General features: G+C 41.5%; 1 protein-coding gene across 1 annotated transcript in view; it reads right to left on the bottom strand.

Annotated features, from left to right (window-relative positions):
- osr1 (odd-skipped related transcription factor 1) overlaps positions 1 to 10,082 on the bottom strand; it is a 23,208-nt gene extending 13,126 nt beyond the window's left edge. Inside the window, exon 1 of the mRNA XM_083791566.1 lies at positions 10,021 to 10,082. The gene's annotated coding sequence lies outside the window, so the exon portion shown is untranslated. The remainder of the gene's footprint in view (positions 1 to 10,020) is intronic.
- Between the last annotated feature and the right edge of the window lie 3,230 nt (positions 10,083 to 13,312).

Here is a 13,312-nt window from a genome sequence, read left to right as displayed (position 1 = left end):
CGGGAACCCATTTTGGTGTTAGCATCATGTTATGCTTTAGCTATTTAAAAATAGCAGATCTACAAGCTCGTATCGCGCCACCGAGTGGCGCGATACGAGCTTGTAGGTCTGCTATTTTTGAAAAATCGAAGAACGACGTACTGTATATAGCGTTACGTCTGTATAACTCTGAGAGTGTGTATAGAAATGGAACAAGAGTTAGAGTGTCCAGAGATTAACCCATTCTGACCTGAGATCAGATTCATACGAGGTTTCCACTGGACACACACACACTGGTCTGATTAACCCATTCTGACCTGAGATCAGATTCTATAAAAAATGTCAGTCGTTCTTCGATTTTTCAAAAATAGCAGACCTACAAGCTCGTAGCGCGCCACTCGGTGGCGCGCTACGAGCTTGTAGATCTGCTATTTTTCAATAGCTAAAGCATGACATGATGCTGACACCAAAATGGGTTAACCCAGTGGAAACCAATTATGTCCAAACATGTTTTTTTTTTTTTTACTTTTCAGGATTCAAATTCAAAAGGTTGGCAGAGATCTACAGATCAAAAACATGTCGCTTCGCACCGCGTTTCAAGCTTGCAGATCGGCTTATACTTTTGTGTGACGCTGCATATATGATCAAGTATATATAGAGCATTAATTTGTGAAAAGAACACCCAAAGTTAAAATATGGAGATAAGGGTTATCTGCCCCGACCGCAACCATATCAAAACAGTGGCACAAAGGGGGAAAAAAAGAATGGAAATCTCTGAAGTGAACCGAATAGTCTATAGTTAAGACCAGTTATTTAACGTTTCCTTGGCCAATTCTCTCTTCGTGACTTCCCCGCGCCTTTTCCTTTTCCACATCTACAATCATTTGACACAAAGTTGTAAAAATAGACTGTGGCGTTCACAGTACACACAATGAGAGGATCGATTCTGTGAAATAATAATGTCCTCCTTTTCCAAAAATAGCTGCAATTAACCCATTTTGACCTGGGAACGATTCTACAAATGTCTTCTAAATCCTGACGGTTTTCTGAAAAACCTTATGTTTCTATGTCAGTGGTGCTCAATCTTTTTCATGTCAAGGACCACCAGAATTATATGTATTTGGCCACGAAAATATGTTGTTCCAGGGACCCCCCCCCCCCCCCAGAAGCGAAGATTTGAGTTAAAAACATTCGCTCTGAAAGAATATATATTCAAAGATGTGCGCAACATTTTCATGATTTTTCAAAAATAGCAGATCTACAAGCTCGTACCATGTGCCATGCTATGAGCTTGTATAGAGATCTGCTATTTTGCAATAGCTAAAGTAGGCCTATAACATAATGCTTATAAAACCGCAAAAGGGGTTCTCGCCCAAAATGGTTTAACCCATTCTGAACGGGCACCCATTTTGGTGTTGGCATCATGTTATGCTTTAGCTATTGAAAAATAGCAGATCTACAAGCTCGTATCGCGCCACCGAGTGGCGCGATACGAGCTTGTAGGTCTGCTATTTTTGAAAAATCGAAGAGCGACTGACATTTTTAGAATCTGATCTCAGGTCAGAATGGGTTCATCAGACCAGTGTGTGTCCGGCGGAAACCTCGTATGAATCTGATCTCAGGTCAGAATGGTTTAAAGCCGAAAAGCGGGAGGCTCCCCCAGCCTGCCAGCGGCGCCCCGTGGCGTGTTCCCCTTCTGATCACGGCGCAGAAGTAATTGACTTTTACTCAGAGGAAGGTCATTAACGCTAACGCTAATCCTTAACCCTTGGCTTTGATGTCATGCATGCATACAGGCATAGCGAGCAGCCATGTGCATGCAGCCACAGCGCTTATATCCCTGCTGGAGCAGAGAAGTATACTCGGATATAGTTCACTTAAGCCATTCTGCAGGGCGGGAGGAACCCCTTTTGGTGTTTTGAAGCATTATGTTATGCTTTAGCTGTTGAGAAATAGCAGATCTACAAGCTCTTAGCGCGGCACCGAGTGCTGGGCTATGAGCTTGTAAGGGCTGCTATTTTTGAAAAACGTTTTTAACTCAAATCTTTGCGACCGGAGGGTCCCTGGAACTACATATTTTCAGATGGTCGGCGGCCAAATGCAGATAATTCTGGGGGTCCTTGACATGAAATAGTTTGAGAACCACTGACATAGAAAAAAACATTGTCAGAAAACTGATTTAGAAGACATCGTCCTCAAGTCTAAATGGGTTAAGAGCCTTGGAATGTAACTTTATGTACCGCGTTAGAAAACAATAAATACATTTTATAGTTTTATATATATAATAATATTATAGGCCGACTGTTTATACCAGTGGGATTTCAACCTTTTTCAATTTCAAGATCCATTGTTTATTCTACATTCGAGCCGCCCCGACCACCATTTGATGAGATTCCTTTTGCCTCTCAGACCCAAGACTTTGAATATTTTGTTGTCGTTTGGATGACATTTTTGTCCACAGAGATTCCATGCTGTGTTGATGTTGGCACCATTAGGAGAGATAGCAGCTGCCAACGATCGAAATAACAATTCTTCTATTACGTTCTCTAATTGCGTATAGATTTCTTGGGAAAGTTGAAGAGCTCTAAGCGTCCATTTGGTTACCGTCCTACTCTATAGATCATTTAGCTGGGGAACCACCAGGAACCCCCTCAAGGACCACTGGTTGAGAACCACTGGTTTAGGTTTTAAGCTATAGGTCAAGGGTGCCCAAAGGGTCGTGATCTACCAGTAGACCACAAAGGCTGTGCAGGTATAGGTAGACCACATGACATGCCCCTAAAAGATATAGAAATGTATTTCTGCATCTGCCAAATTGAATTAACGTGACTTGATTGATTGACATAAAAAAAAGAGCCTGTCAGCTCAAACCCACAATGCAAGTCTTTGTTTTCAAGTGTGTTGATAGCACAGATGTCAGTAGCATTATACAGTTATATTTTTTTAAACCCTACCAGTTCCATTTCCTCCCCTCCTCCCCTCTATTCCTCAAGTGCGCCGCTATAGGTACATTAAAAAAAAAGCAATGGGAGAGTACTGTTTTTTGGTTTCATTTTTAAAGTAGCTCACAAGTCAAAAAGGTGTAGGCACCCCTGCATAGGTTCTTGGTTGGACCTAATATGATCCTAGTTTACTGAGGCAGGGCTTAAGCAACTAGTCGACTATTCAACTAGTCGACTAGTAAATCCACTAGTCGACCTTGCTGGACTAGTCGATAAGAAATATCAATAGTTACCAAGGTACACACTTTTTAAATGTACAAATATTATTAGTAATAGGTAGTTAAACAACTAGTGGACTAGTAAACCAGGCAACTAGTCAACTAGTAAAAATCACTAGCACTACACCATGAAGGATGCCCAAAAGGCAGTGGTGGAAAAAAGTATTCAATTGTTTTACTTAAGTAAAAGTATCAATACGGCAATGTACTCCGTTACAAGTGGAAGTCCCCTATTCAAAATGTACTTGAGTAAAAGTACAAAAGTATAAGCGTCAATGTAAAAGTAAAAAAGTAGTCATATTGCAGAATGTCCCATTTCACTAGTGTACAAAATCTTTTGAAAATAGCCGATCTACAAGCTCACAATGTGTCGCATCGCAATGCATTGTGAGCTTGTAGATCGGCTATTTTCAAACGGCCGAAATGTATATAGGGTTGAAGTGGTTAATGTATGTTTTCTAATCAAAATTAAAATCTCCAAAGTAACTAAAGTTTTGAAATAATTGTAGTGGAGTAAAAGTACAATTGTTGGCTCTGAAATGTATAGTGGAGTAGAAGTAAAAGTATTGGAAATTGGAAATACTCAAGTAAAGTACTAAATACCTCAAAGGTGTACTTAAAGGACCACTTCACCACTTTTCAACCTATCTTCATATAATAGGTCCTCACTAATAACCATGATAAAATAGCACAATTTTTTCCTACTCAGTCTGTGTCTCATAGGAGGGCTGTGGGCAGTTTAGAAATCTGTCCACCAGTGACATCATCAATGGGAAATCCAAGCTAATAAAAACTGCAGGCTTTCTAGTCCTGAAAAGTTGCAATGCGAAAAAGGAAGCCATCGTTCTCACGATAATACAAATCTAAACACTTTTGTAAAAAAAAACATCTTGTTTAAAAAGAATCTGCCTAACGATGATGTCACCGGTGGACTGGTTTCCGAACTGCTCACAGCCCTCCTATGAGACGCAGATCTACAAGCTCATAGCGTGCCACCGAGTGGCGCGCTACGAGCTTGTAGGTCTGCTATTTTTGAAAGATCGAAGAACGACTGACATTTTTCGAATCTGATCTCAGGTCAGAATGGGTTAATCAGACCAGTGTGTGTCCAGTGGAAACCTCGTATGAATCTGATCTCAGGTCAGAATGGGTGGTGGTGGTGGTGTGTTTACCATGCAGAAACACACAGCCGTCCGTCGCTCCGTATATATGCTTTCGCCGTTTGTTTTGGAGGACGCCGGCGTCTTTTTCGGGACAAACCAAGACAAAAAGTGAAAATCACATGGCAAGTGTTTAAGAAAAAGAGTACTTTAACCCAGGGGGGGGGGGGGGGGGGGGGGGCTTTTGGTGTTTTAAGCATTGTTTTATACTTTAGCTATATTGCAAAAATAGCAAGCTCAAAAATACAAGCTTGTTGATCTGCTATTTTTTTTTTTTAATCTTTAAAAATCTTTGCTTCTGGCAATTAAAGGTTTTATGACATTCATTTTCATTTATTTTTCTTTTTTCTTTTAGGTTTTATGACCTCAATTACACCCAAAGAACCTGAACTTTGAACATTCAGTGGATTTTCTGTGGTCTGAAGTTTTCTTTGGGGTTTTTTGGGCCTTTTGAGCTACAATGAAAACAGGCAACACAGTGAAACAGTGACTTCTGCTGGCAAATCCCATTGACATATATGGGATTTGAAGTAAGTGATGTCACTTACTGCCGGCAAATCAGAGCACCTGTTTGAGCCAGAAAACCCCAGATCACAGAAAATCTACTGAATGTTAAAAGTTCATGTTTTTTGGGTGCAATTGAGATTAGAAAACCAACAATTCCAAAACGTTTTTTTTAATGTCACAATCTCTTTAAGGTCCCTGGAACGACATATTTTCAGATGGGGGTCGGCGGCCAATTGTGAGTAACTAATAACATATAGAAATATGGGTTTTTCAGAAAACTGTTAGGGTTAGGATTTAGAAGACATCTTTAAAATCTGATTTCAGGTCTAAATGGGTCAACGTGTGCTACTTTATAATTACCTGTCTTATGCTATAATATACTGTGTGTATATAAATGTGGTTGAGTTACAGGACTATACATGTGCACAGTGTGAAGCTCAACAGCGCCACTTTGTCACCTGTTGGTATACCCCAGACAGACAGACAGACAGACAGACAGACAGACAGACAGACAGACAGACAGACAGACAGACAGACAGACAGACAGACAGACAGAGCTGTGTATATTGGAGTGACTGCACCACTCAAAAACACCAAAAAGTTAATATAGGGAGTTAAGAGGTTTCTGCCCGACATTGTGTATAGCTTTAGCTATAGGTGTTTTTAGGAGTTCTGTGCGTCTTCCACATGTCCCGCGTCCTGCTCTGCCCTGACACTATTAAATCAAATACTCTAGAGATCGGATCCAATCCAGACGAGGAGGAGAGATTCTGTCACAAATCCCAATATAGCGTCGCAGTCCCGCCCCCTTTCATGACGACGCCAGGCCCAGGAAAAATATAGTTCCCAATGCATTTTTCCCTCATAGACATTTCAAAACGTATTTATTTAAAGACCTTATAAGCGTCGTACAAAGCCAACTCTTGTCGTGACAAATCATGACAACAAACACAATATTTTGGACCAAACAAATAAGAAAGAAATAAGAAAAAGAACAAATAAAAGTGCTGTAACCTGCCGTTTTCTTCTTCTTTCTAATTATTTGCGGAGCCCGGAAAATTGTGTTTGCTGTCATGATTTGTCACAACTCGAGTTGGCTTTGTATGCGAGGCTTAAAAGGTCTTTAAATAAATACGTTTTTTAAATGTCCATGAGGAAAATGAACGGGGAATCATTTCCTGGGCCCAGGTATAGGGGGCGGGACTGCGACGCTCTATACTGTAACACCAGTGGTTCCCAAACTTTTCCATTTCCAAGGACCCCCAAAATGACACTAATGAACATGCGGACCCCCGTTTGAAAACACATGAGAGAACATTTTGCGGCTCTGTGATTCTCAACCCGTTTAATTTCAAGGACCCCCAGTTTGACATGCATTATATTGTGAAATCAATGTTAATTTAACTCTGAGAGTGTACAAATGGAACGAAATGGACCCGGTTAGGGTGTGTTTGTATACATTGTATTTCCATTTGCTACATTCTCAGAGTTACAGACCCATATAAGGGTCCATTTAGTTCCTAATTATCATTCAGGTGGGGACCCCCTGGAACTCCCTAAAGGACCCCTAGGGGTCCCCAGACCCCACTTTGGAAACCACTGCTGTAACAGACACACACACACACACACACACACACACACACACACACACACACACACACACACACACACACACACACACACGCACACACACAGAGCGTGCATGCTTCGCGTCAGAAGCGGTCAGGCTCACGGCGGCTACATTGACCGTGAAGTGATGACCACTGAGGTGATGAAAAAAGGTCGCGGAGGTCGCGGGGGGGCCTCCAGCCCCGCCATCTTAAAGACTCTTATTATTGTCATTACCGTCGGCCCTTAATTTCCTCACAGCTTCACGCTCTGAAGCAACACATATATACGATAAGGGTTTTATCCCCATCAGAACGGGAAGCCCTTTTTGCTGTTTTAAAGCATCATGTTGTACTTTTAGCCGTTGACAGAAATAGCAGATCTACAAGCTCGTAGCTCGGCACTTGGTTGCCGCGCTATGAGCGTGTAGATCTGCTATTTTTTGGGGGAAATCGTGAAAATGTGGCGCAAATCTTTGAATGTGTATTCTTTCTTTCAAATCTTTGCTTCTGGGGCAAAATTATGTTGTTAGATATTTTGAGATGATGGGGGTCCGCGGCCAAATACAGATAATTCTGGTTGTCCTTGACATGAAAAAGGCTATAACTTCAACAAATCACAAAGTATATAGCATCATATAGGCTATACATTACAGACCTGTAAAGGGTCCACTTGGTTCTATTTGTATAGCCTATAGAGTTATAAGCATCAATGTGGTTCCACACAGTGCTGGAATGTGGAAAGTACATTTACTCAAGTGCTGTAAGAATATAAAGTTTTGAGGTATAGGCTATTTGACTTTATACTCTTCCATTTAGTTATTGATACATGTGTATAGATAATGTTACTTACTTCTACTAACTTTTTGTTTCTTTATACTGATGCCAAATTGCCAATACTTTTGGACTGTATGTTGAATGCTGAACTTTACTTGCAACAGACTATTTCAGCAACAATATTGAAACTTTTAGTATATAACAAAGTATATAAAAGCAATAATGTGAATACTAAGGGTGATAATAAGAGACAGGTCCATTGGACACCTTCAGTGTGTGATTCTAAAGACTTATCTATTCATGACCTGTGTGCGTGCGCGCGCGCGCGTGCGCAACGTGTTGGAGAGTGGATGTTGATTCCGTCCCCTTCCAGATAGAGAGCTTTGATGCTTCTAATCGTTCGACAACAATCAGCGACGCGCGTTTCGTTTAATCTTGTGCTAATTCTGTGGAATTGATCGCTTTGAGGCTTCAAGCGACCACATACGTGTGACCACATACACATACTTTTTTTTAAAGACGAAACGGATTTAAGGCAGACAGATAAATGAAACAAAATCAGACCGCTGTTCTATATAGGGCGGTTTAGCCGAAATGCCGCAAGACAGCAAATCAGTGTTGCAATTATATAGCCTATATTATCCCATCAAGGCCATGACAGTCATGACAGTTTTCTGAAATACCCCATGTTTTCTATATCAGTGGTGTGCTCAATATTTCATGTCGAGGACCCCCAGAATTATCTGTATTTGGCCGCGGACCCCGATCTGAAAATATGTTGTTCAAGGGACCCCCCCCCCCCCCCCCAGAACCAGAAGCAAAGATTTGAGTTAAAAACGTTCACTCTGAAAGAATATATATTCAAAGATTTGCGCCACATTTCCACGATTTTTCTAAAAGTATAGCTATGAGCTTGTATATAGATCTGCTATTTTCAACAGCTAAAGCATGCTTTAATAAAAACACCAAAAGGGTGTTTTCCGCCGTCCAGAATGGGAAGTGTCACCCGGATTCCGTCCCACTATAATTCACACATGCATTTAACAGAGTTTCAGACGCAGAGTCGATGATCTAATGAAATAAATGACATTTGGAATCTCTCCACATAACCGTGTTAGACACCCCCCCCCCCCCCCCCCCCCCCCCGGAGCGAGTTTATAGTTTTATTAGGAGTTCAGTTTTTAGACTGAAACTGTAAATGATCACAGATACATATTACAAGACTATTATAGGCCTAAACATGTTGTAATAAAAAACAAGGCCCGTATAAGATATCGGCTATAGGCCTATACACAATAAATGCATTTAACGAATATAGTTCAGTAAAGACGCCATCATAATATTATTATAGCTATGAGGCCTATTTTAAAGCATTAGGCCTGTGTAGCTTCAGCAGGCCCGAGTGGGGAAAGGAAACCAGGCCTATATTTATCCACACACATTTAGATATCGTTTTTCAGTCTATATATTTGGACTCCTGGACATTAATTGATAGGCGTATATATTTGCCAGCAATTAAATTAACGCGACTAATTATGCGAAAATTAATCGTATTTTTTCACACACACACACACACACACACACACACACACACACACACACACACACACACACACACACACACACACACACACACACGGTTCGTTTAATGTCACTATTCTGTTGTGTGGAATATAAACCACTTGCACATGTCCAAAATCGTTGCTTATGAAAAAAATGTAATCACACTATGTCGACTATTTTCACATTGTCTCTACTTGTGTGAACGTCTGCAGCGCTTTAAAGCTGGGCACAGATTTAGCAAATAAAGTTGGAATGTGGAGATATGGAAGGTTGGTTTCTGACACACACGCACACGCACGCACACACACACACACACACACACGCACACACACACACACACACACACACACACACACACACACACACACACACACACACACACACACACACACACACACACACACAATGAGCAAAGACGTGTTCACTTCATCGGTGTTGTCTGTGCGTGCGTGCGTGTGTTCTGGAATGCGCGTTCCCATCTGACTCTGAGTGGATGTAACCCACCTGCTGTCTGATAGAATTCTACATGAAGTCCACACTTTAAACCTCTCAACACACACTCTCTCTCTCTCTCTCTCTCTCTCTCTCTCTCTCTCTCTCTCTCTCTCTCTCTCTCTCTCTCTCTCTCTCTCTGACACTTCAACTGTAAATTAACGTTTGTTTTGGTCAAGTTATGAAGTCTCTTGCTGGCTATATCGCAATTCGCAGCCCATAACAATCCACGTTCATTCGCAGCTTATTAACTTCAGAACCAGCAGCGGACACACATCCCCATCCGTATCCCCCGAATTAGAAATATAGACCCCTATAAAGAGTCAAATTAGAACCATATAAACTGAGACCTGATAGGTATTAAATCGCTTTATACCAACCTGTCATGAGTATAGCCAAAAGCGTCAATCATAATAATTTAAACTGCATATAAGCCCGTCAAGACATATATGCATTTTATCGAGTCTGACTAATTTATAGCTTTCATCTATAAGGCAAATGTCAAAACCCGATTAAAACAAATCTAATAAAAAATAACATCTGACACTCTTAAGTCTATACCCAGAGCGCCTATACGCATGTGGACCATTAAGGCGCCGTCAAACAACCAGGATTACATATACTTAAAGTTCTGTGGTTTATGAGTTATTATTATAAGTTATACGTTATAGGTTCAACATAATCCCGTATAAAAACATGCCATAATATAGTTTACCTGCACAAGTGTTGTAGGACTGCGTCCAGGCTCTAGTTGTTCCTTCTCCTCCAAGCGGAGACAAACCAAAAAAAGTTGGTAGAAACTTTCACTGTTTCTCGCTGCGCGAATAGCCTATATATACGGTCTTCTAATTCTCTCTTCTTCTTCTTCTTGGCTCAGTCAAAGTCGGTGCGACTCACTGGAGACGGGCGGAGTGGGAAGACGGGGGCATGGTGACGATCCTCTCCTCTCCCCGGGAGTCAGTCACTTTGCTTCGGCCGTTGCAGGGTCGGTGAGTCCGGTCGTTCCTCCTCCACGCTGACAGAGAGACACGCACTCACTCGCCTTAGAGAATGACTGTCTGAGATGAGATGTGCGCCGGGCCGGGGTTGTGTTGTGCATGTATATATATATCGCGGCTATGGATGGGAGTGGAGTTATACTTATAATGGGACGTCCCGGACCCCCCTCAATAAAAAAAAAAACGTTAGTGCTGTGCGGTCACACCAGCCCGGGACAGCCTCTTTTATATTCTCTCTCACCCCCCCCCCCCCCCCCCCCCCACCCACCCCCCCCCAAAAAAGTGTGCTTTTTCTTTCTGTGTTCCCACCCTGATATAGCTGCGTCACTTTATACAGCCGGCCCACAGTGTTAATAATCATGACAATACACATACACACTGTACACAGCCCACACTGTGAGACAGTCGTATCACTGCAGCAACAAGTATAGCCTAAAGTCATATTAGCCTGTACTTTTGTGTTTACTTACATATAACCACTTCTATGCCATATTGTGGCGACCCACAGGGCTCTTATACCAAGGGATCCAGACTGTGGAACGGGGACCCCCACACACACACACACACACACACACACACACACACACACACACACACACCCCACACAAAATTATTTTCGCTCCTATGCCACCAAAATGTGGAACGCCCTACCAACAGTCATTAAGACATGTGAATCCCTTGACTCCTTCAAAACCGCTCTCAAAGGGCACCTACGGACGGCTGCAATTCGAAACTGGCCTCTGTAAAATCTGAATCCCCCCACCGCCCCCCCCTTTCTCCTCACTGTATTATGTATCCTTTCCCTTTTTGCTTCCTATATGATGAATTCCTGTTCTGTTCTTTAGCTACATAGAAGTGTCTATTTGTATGTCTCTAAATGTTTTGATGAATTGAACAATGTGGACCCTGTTGTAAACAAGTGTAATGCTTAATTGGGTCGTCCACTCACAGTTAACAGTCTTTGTATTGAGTTTGTGCTTGAAATGTACTGTAATTCTACAAACTGTTAGTAATATTTCAATCAATCAATCAATCAATCAATCAATCAATCAATCAAACCTATTTGAACTGGGGACGCCATGCAAAATAATGCAATTTTTCACATGGAGACCCCGCAAAAGAATCGACTGCACGGGGACCTATATGGGGACCTATATGGGGACCTATATGGGGACCTATGGTCCACTATATGGTCATAAGTGTGGGTCATGACCGAAAGAATAAGGTTGTGAATACAAGCGGCCGAAATGTGTTTCCTCCGACGGGTGGCTTCGTGGCATCTCCCTTATAGAGATAGGGTGAGAAGTTCAGTCACACGAGAGAGACTCTGAGTAGAACCGCTGCTCCTTCGCCTGGAAAGGAGCCAGATGAGGTGGTTCGGGGCATCTGGTTAGGATGCCTCTCGGGTGTCCCCCCCCCCAGCACAACGCGGCGCAAAGCGACAAGCTTATATAGATCGGCTATAGATACTTCTTAATTATTATTATTTTATTATTTATGGAATTTCTTGGATTTGTTTCTTCGGTTGTTTTAACATGTATACAATTCTTTTAAAATAATATAGCTTAAAAACTATTTTTTTATATATCTTTCAAGAAAATGGGATTTTTAGTCGTGACCCATAAAAATTGGTCCGTGTCCTACAAGTGGGTCCCGACCCACTGTTTGGGAAACGGTGATCTATAGGCCTATATTATACGCTCTTCTTATCATCGTACATCATCATGACGTAACATGTTGATTTGCTCAGACATGCACGTATGATGTAAAATTCTCCATTCATTGTCAATGGGAATTTAATGTTTGTGCAAGACGAAGGGGGACCCCTTTTGGTGATTTAAGCATTATGTTGTACTTTAGCTGTTGAAAAATAGCAGATCTACAAGCTCATAGCACAGCACTCGGTGCCGTGCTACGAGCTTGTAGATCTGCTATTTTTGAAAAATCGTGAAAATGTGGCCCAAATCAAATTATATTCTCTCAGAGCGAACGTTTTTAACTCAAATCTTTGCTTCTGGGAGGTCCCTGCAGGAACAACATATTTTCAGATGGGGTTCAGCGGGCAATTACATATACATTTGGGGGTCCTTGACATGAAAATGTTTGAGAACGACTGACATAGAAACATGGGGTTTTTCAGAAAACTGTCAAGATTTAGAAGACATATTTGTAGAATCGAGCTCAGGTTTAAATGGGTTAATAGCTGAATATATATAGGAGGGGCTGCAGGCGCCCCTCAAACATAGCAGACATACAAGCTCATATTGTGTCAGTTCGTGCCATGCTATGAGCTTGTAGATCAGCTTAATGAACAACCTTAGAACCCCCATGACGCAGCATACGCCCACAACAACAGAAAAGACACCTGGGGGGACTCCGCTCAACCATATGGGCTTAAGTGGTCAAAGCACCTACTTGAGTGAAAGTACTTAGTTACTTTGCACCTCCACTACACACACACACACACACACACACACACATCACAGCCCTTGCGGTGTAGTTAAACATGCTAATGAGGCTCTCCTACACTAACTCATTAGCTCTCTATTTGCATGTCTGAATTTATGACTGACATGTTGTTGTCCTCGGCTGACACTGATTGCACAGCTCAAGACCTATACTGTACTTCTACACTCTTGCTTTTAATTGATCTTTTAAATTCCTTGTTATTCATGTCCTCACTGTATTGCATCACTGCTATTATTCTAATGTTAAATGCCTTGTTTTTCTTTTCTTTATGTTTCCGTCATTGCTCTGTAAAGCACTTTGAGCTGCAAGCATTTCATGTCATGAAAGGTGCTGTACAAATAAAGTTTTATTATTATTATTATTATTATAATTGATTGAATCTTTTTATTATTATAATTTTTACCTCATTTAGGACTGAGACCAGATTCTACAAAATGTCTTCTAAATCACGAGTTTTCTGAAAAAAAAGTTTCTATATCATTGGCTTTTCACCAACAATTGGCCCCCATCTGAAAATATGTTGTTCCAAAAAAACGCTCA

Source organism: Protomyctophum parallelum, assembly GCF_964188405.1.
Source record: "Protomyctophum parallelum genome assembly, chromosome: 20".
Classification (NCBI taxonomy): Eukaryota; Metazoa; Chordata; class Actinopteri; order Myctophiformes; family Myctophidae; genus Protomyctophum; species Protomyctophum parallelum.
The sequence above is the reverse complement of the archived record's forward strand: the minus strand, read 5'-3'. Positions and strand labels throughout refer to the sequence as shown.